This window comes from Borostomias antarcticus (assembly GCF_949987555.1).
Source record: "Borostomias antarcticus genome assembly, contig: scaffold_76, whole genome shotgun sequence".
NCBI classification, from domain to species: Eukaryota; Metazoa; Chordata; class Actinopteri; order Stomiiformes; family Stomiidae; genus Borostomias; species Borostomias antarcticus.
In genome coordinates, this window is record NW_028176558.1 from 110,618 (window position 1) to 116,967 (window position 6,350).

Genomic DNA, 6,350 nt, shown 5'->3' on the forward strand with positions numbered 1-6,350 from the left:
TTAATACAATACAGAACACCGCACGCGCAAGAACCCCTCCTTATATCTCAATGCATTTGGAAGCACACAGATCAAACAGACTTACATAGTACTGTACACTGTATAGTATGTGATTATGGAATACCTGACATGAGAAAACCCCCCTCTTGTTTCTTCAGGGGGATACCACATTTGTTCTTACCAGGGAAGGTGCTTGGTATTTCTTATGGAATCCCAGAGATGGCAAACACTACCGGTCTGATGTTCACTGCCCACTACAGTCAGTGGACTGCTTAGTCAATGGAGACAACGTAAGAACAACAGACACCTACTACTAGACCCCACCTCTCAATGAAATATTCATTTCAATATGCAGTCTGTGAGGTTTGGTAGTTTATTTGAGGTAAGTCAAAGCAGAAGAGGTAAAGTCAACAACTCTCAGTTACAAAGTCCACTGCTCCGCTTTTTTTCATGTGGACAAACCGTACAGTACAACGTATGTACTCTATATGTGCTCTCATGGAGATATACTCGACCTTCATTTACAATCCCACTTTGACAGTGACCATACTGTACATCGATACAGAGATTTTGCTGAGTCTATGCAAGTTTTAGTAACATGAGAGTTCTGATTGTGTGATGTCTTTCAGGTGTGGTTCAATTCCCAACTGACTAAAAGGACTCACATGATGAATTTTGATGTGACAGATGTTGCCACGTGGAGGCCCCTGTTCCCCAGGAGTCTGGAGTCTGAATCCTCTGTGGTATAAACCTGGTTTATGTAATGAAACACAAATAGATAAATATGGCCTGCAGCCCACATTGGCCTTACTGTGGTTATTCCTCAAATATCCGCATGAGTTATTTATGAAGATGAAGCTGCTTAAGACTAACTGTAACATTTTCAGCCACTAGAGATCAGATATCGTCCACCCAATATGGATCTGGTCAGTCAGCTACACAGAAGGTAAAGCATTAAATTGTGAGTTTAACATGTTTTTGAAAGATTTTTCAAGGTGCCCACCTACATCCATTGTATGACCAAAACGGTGGTAGAGCAATTATCAGACTTTCTCAAAAGTGCTAGTTTTGTCAACGTTTTGATCTGAACCATTGTATATGATCATAAGTAACCTTAAAACAGTGCTAAACATGCATTTTCCCTTTACTACTCCTTTAAATAATTAGGGTCCAGGCAGAGACCCTCATGTATTTGTCATTTGTCTCCTCCTCTTCCTCTACTTCTTCCTCTTCCACTGCAAAATGCCTAGCACCGACTGCGCAGCAGCAATAATTGTATATTTCTGTATTTTTATTTTATTTTTGGGGGATACTTTAAGTACTTTCTGCACACCTGTATTCTAAGACTTTTTTCTGCTTTATTGTACTGCCCCTTTTGCTGACTGTGCCTTTGTGTTGAGTTTTGTATTGTATTGCTGTGTGTATCTGTGGGTGCAATAAAACAGTTATCTATCTATCTATCTAATCTATCTCTGGAATACATGGTGTAATTTACCCCATTGTCCCAGGATGGAGCTGAAACTAAAGAACTGTATTATGGACTGGAGGAGCCCCCACCCTACACGCTGGAGCCACAGCTGTTCAACCATGCTCTCTCAGGTCCTGCCTCATCTGGAGAAGAGCCCTGCCCCCTTCTCCACCATAGAGACGGAGATAGACAAGATGCTGGACACCATGCAAGACTACAAGGTACAACTCCATTAAAGCTTGTTAACACTAAACTCTCTTGGGGCGCCCTGGTAGCTCAATGGGTTGGGGGTAGCTCAATGTGTTGGGGTGCGTACCATGTAAAGGCTAGTCCTCACTGCAGCAGCGTGGGTTCGAATCCAGCCCACGCACTTTGCTGCATGTCTTCCCCTCTCTCTCTCTCCCACCTTTCCTCTGTCCTTACACTGTCCTATCCTATTAAAGCAGAAATGCCTTAAAAATATATTTTTTAAAACAACAACAAACACTAAACCTTCTTATTCTCCAGTGGTAGATGCTAGATTTGATTAACCCTGATAGGGCATCCTTAAAAGGCAGCCCGGATTCTAATCTCACAAACTCAAAATGGTAGTCATCATTGACAGGAATCTTCAAACTGTCCTCCTTGTCAGGTGACCGGCTTCCCTATCCATCTGGCCTACCGGGACATGGACTCAGTGATCAAGACTGTGTACAACACACGGATCCACAGCACCGAAATCCCTGGGACCGAGTTTGCACTGGGCATCTACATCCACCCATATGCCAACCACATCTTGTCTGTTTGGATCTTCCTCGCTACGTTGGTCAAACACCAGCACGGAGTCTTCTATGCTGGGGACTACTGAAACACACCACTATGTAATCTGATTTTAGCTGAAGTGCAACTGCATCTCTCTCACATCATCCACTGATTGAAGAGAATGAGAAGGGCCGAGCGTTTGAGCCCTGCGCAGCCTTTCAAAACCATTGATTTAAACAGTTCTTCCCTAGGGATATTTTCAATACAGTATGTGAGCTATAGACAATTGGCTGACAGTATCGGTGTGTAAGCAATGTTAATTTGTAAAAGAAATAAAGTGCAGCAGAAGTATGACTGACAAGTTGGATTTTAATTAAAAGTACAATCTTAGAAGTGCACAGCACTCACTGCCATTCTGCATGCTTAGAAACGGTAACATGACATTCGTTCTGCAAAATAATGTTCAAAATATCAAACTAGAACGCAAAATGAACATTGCAAATAACACTGCTCAAGACCAAAAGAACTGGCAACACTTCAATGTTGAGAGGTCCATTACTGCAGATGTGCATCGTTTAATCACCGTATCCCACCACAAGCTGAAATAAATTCCTCCTACAAGATTCCCATTGGTACTCAAATCACAGGAACATGATAGGGGTTTAATATACATTCAACACTTCAGAGGTAGCATCAATAAATATATCTGCTTTTGGTCTATTGTACTATTAAATAACAGTAACACCCGCAGGGTTAGTGGTGATCAATCTACCCTATATACAAAAGACACTTCGTAATAATAACTCAAGTTATCTTGGTTTAAAAAAGAAGGAGAAATAATACCTGAAGCAGCTCAGAAACAGAATGGTTTAGCAGAGTAATCCTATTGCATATTGTGCATCTCACACCTCATCTTAGCCGAATGGTGCTGAACTCTGTCTCATGTAAAATTAAAAACATGCATCTGCCTCTTCTTACATGATCCTGCCAATATAGAGAGACCTCACATAATGTCTCCCTTCCTCTTCTTCCCCAAACTGTCAAGTCTCTTATTCCGGAGACTGTATTTCGGTCTCACAGTAGCAGCAGTAGCACATATCGACTTGGTAGGCCTTGTTAGGAATGTTAACTTTGGCGTCCAAACCAGCACAGATGGTCCGAGGACAGTGGGGCGTTAGGACCCTGCAGGCCGGCTGAGTGGTTGAGGTAGGAGGCGGGCCCATTGCCGGGGTTGGGAGCCGGTGTGAGGGCCTGCTGGGGATACTGGAGACTGGGCCGGTGGACGTACTGAGCCGCTGTGACCGTCGTCTGACCGGAACCGTGGTGTGCCGCCTGACCGGGCTGCTGCTGCTGGCTGGATGGCGGGCACTTCTGCTTGTTGGTCTCCTTCACATCATTGTCGTGGGCACTAAAATGACAACGCAAAACACAGTTAACTCTAGTTAAAAAGTTGTTACCGACTGCTTTCACTTTGCTGAAACTCTTATTCACACAGTAGAACGGCTGTAGTTAAGACTTGGTATGTGGATAAAACCCTACTGAAGAGGCACTCACATGAGCAGCTTCCCCACACAGGGGAAAAGACTCTCCCAGTTGTACGCGGTGAGACGCTGCAGCCGCTGGGGCCACAGAGGGGGGGAAAGATGGAGGATGACGCGGGAGGCGGCTACGCACCCGGCAGCTACCAGCGACGGGGCAAAGCGCAGGAACGCGTGATCTGGAAACACAGCTGTACCGATCACCGCCAGCCGCCACAGACATCCATGTTGTGTCTTTTACAGTTGCCTTTTAAGTTCAAGCCATAGGTTTTGTCCTAAGACCATGCTTGTCCCAATCCTATCCTAAAACAACAACATTGAAGTATCGATTGATCACATGACATGCTTGCCTTGTAAGGAGACCTCCAGAAAGTAGTCAGTGTACTTGGCCATGTACAACACAGCCTTGTCCAGGCAGGCCATGGGCAAGCCGTCATGGAGGTCCCCCTCGTGGACAGCGATGGACAGGTAGTACTCAATGAAGTGCGCAGCTGTGGGCAGGTAGAGGTTCCACTGGACGGTCTCCAGCAAGAGCAGCTCCATGTGCAGCAGGCCCTCCTTGGTCAGCACCAGGTTCATGGAGGTCATGCAGCCCAGGCTGTTCAGTGAATCCAGCTTGGGCACGCGGTTCGCTCTCTCCTCAAATTTGCCTGCAGAGTCGGGAGAGCCGCATCAGACTAAATACAGGCATCTGTGATGTTGAACATAGCAAAACCTGCACTCCATACAAGAGACTGGCAAAACAAACGTACTCGCCAGAAGCAGGCATGAGAGGGCCACCATGTGAAGTCGTTTCACTATGTCATAGCGATCCGTTATGTCATAGCGATCCATGAAGAGGTCCAGGAGGTAGACAGCCAGGTGCCTGGCAGCTGGACACAGCCTGAAGTGGTTGCTCACGATGGCTATGAGGTCCGCAAAGTAGCGCCTGAGGGCGAGCTGGGGGGACTGGCATTTGTATGGGGGTAACTTGAGCTCCTGAAATCAATATGGAAATGGTCAAATGCTTGCTGTTGTTTTCAATTTAAAGGATATGCAATAACTTGCCCACCACTATGTATGTAACCCATGTTAGCGGCTTGTCCTGGGCGGGATTCAAACCCACGTTCGACAAGATCTCCCGCTTGTGAGACGAACATGCTGACAGTTACGCCAATAGGGACGTCCATATTGGCTGGCCTGTCAGCGCTCCTTGGGGAGTGAGTTTCACCAGCTACTCCACGTTTCATTCGGTTACACATACTACTCACTTTGCGGCGCAGAGCCTCGTATATGTCTCCAGCAAGTTGTCCTTTCCACCATTGGCCCTCAAGCTCCATTTAATTGTACGAGTCAGAATCCCTTGAGAGACAACAGACGTGTGAACGACCTACAGCAATCTAGAAGTTTGGGATGTTTAGTTACAAGTTTGATATTCTGTACACTGTCTGATTGGCTATCTTGAATTATAGGCATTAATAAACTATGGTAACTAACATCATTTGTGACGATGTTACCCTTATCTTACTCATAATGTGAGCTAAGAAACTCCAATCGAGTGATGGCTGGCTGGATCATATTGAATCCGTGTATGGTTCGTTCTTTGGTTTTTCTGTTTCAAAACGAAATTGGAAAAACAAAAAAACGAGTGAATTTTCGTTTTTCCGTTTTGGTTTTAAAACAAAAAAAGAGAAAAACCAAACCGAGAAAAACCGAGATGATTTGGTTTTGTTTTTCAAAACGAAAAATCAGAAAAACTAACGCTGTGTGGTTTGTTTTGGTTTGCGTTCGGTGTACGCTCGGCGCATATACCGGCTGCTGCCGAGTGGGCGTCATCTGCCTGTCATCCATGGACTGACTATGAAACGTGCCTAACCCCCGAGTCGCTCTGGCTCCTTCCGACCGTAACACATCTAGAAATCACCAGGGGGGTGGTTATTCTACCTACGGCTCTGGGAACAAAGGGTGCTGTTCCTAAATAAACTAGGTTGATGCACACTTTTGGCTTCTTCGATCAGTCCATTTTGAGGCAGCATTCCAGGGTGCTGAACCGATCGACACATGCGTAGCCTACAGCATTCATAATTGGCTACATTGTTGATGGAAAATACTCTTTTACATTCTAAGTGCCTTATATATATTTCATATATTTTCATTTATGAATCACCAGTGACAGGCCTACTTGTGTTCCCCACAAAAGTGCCATTGCGCACGCAGCAGAATGTCTGACTCTGAAAACATCAACTGACGCAAATAATGTCCAATAACCCTGATAAAATATCGGAAAATAAATTAAATGGAAAAAAAAAAGAAATAACATTACATGATGCCGTGACCCCAACAAACATAATGGGGAAAACGCTGAGATATGCATGGAGAGCAGGAGTCGAAGCCATGCCCACCAAATATCAACAGCTCACAGATGCACGGGACAATGTGACAGGTAGGCTAGAAATAATAGCAGGACACATTCAAGATGGCACAACAAACAACATGTATAGGCAACAAAAATGCCCCATATGATAGAGTATGAATACATGGTCAACCGTGGTGGCCTGATACCCAATGCACCAACTCCCCGTTGCTCGTGTGTGTGATGACAGACTATCCAACAGCTATCCAAA

The 6,350-nt window shown here is 45.0% G+C and overlaps 1 pseudogene across 1 annotated transcript; it reads right to left on the reverse strand.

The window, feature by feature from the left end:
• Positions 1-3,258: 3,258 nt before the first annotated feature.
• LOC311328352 (cyclin-J-like) lies at positions 3,259-5,408 on the reverse strand (annotated as a pseudogene). The gene is made up of 6 exons (XR_014631332.1): positions 5,255-5,408; positions 4,998-5,088; positions 4,500-4,725; positions 4,098-4,397; positions 3,764-3,926; positions 3,259-3,617 (listed from the first exon to the last, which is right to left on the reverse strand). The product of XR_014631332.1 is annotated as a cyclin-J-like (transcript).
• Between the last annotated feature and the right edge of the window lie 942 nt (positions 5,409-6,350).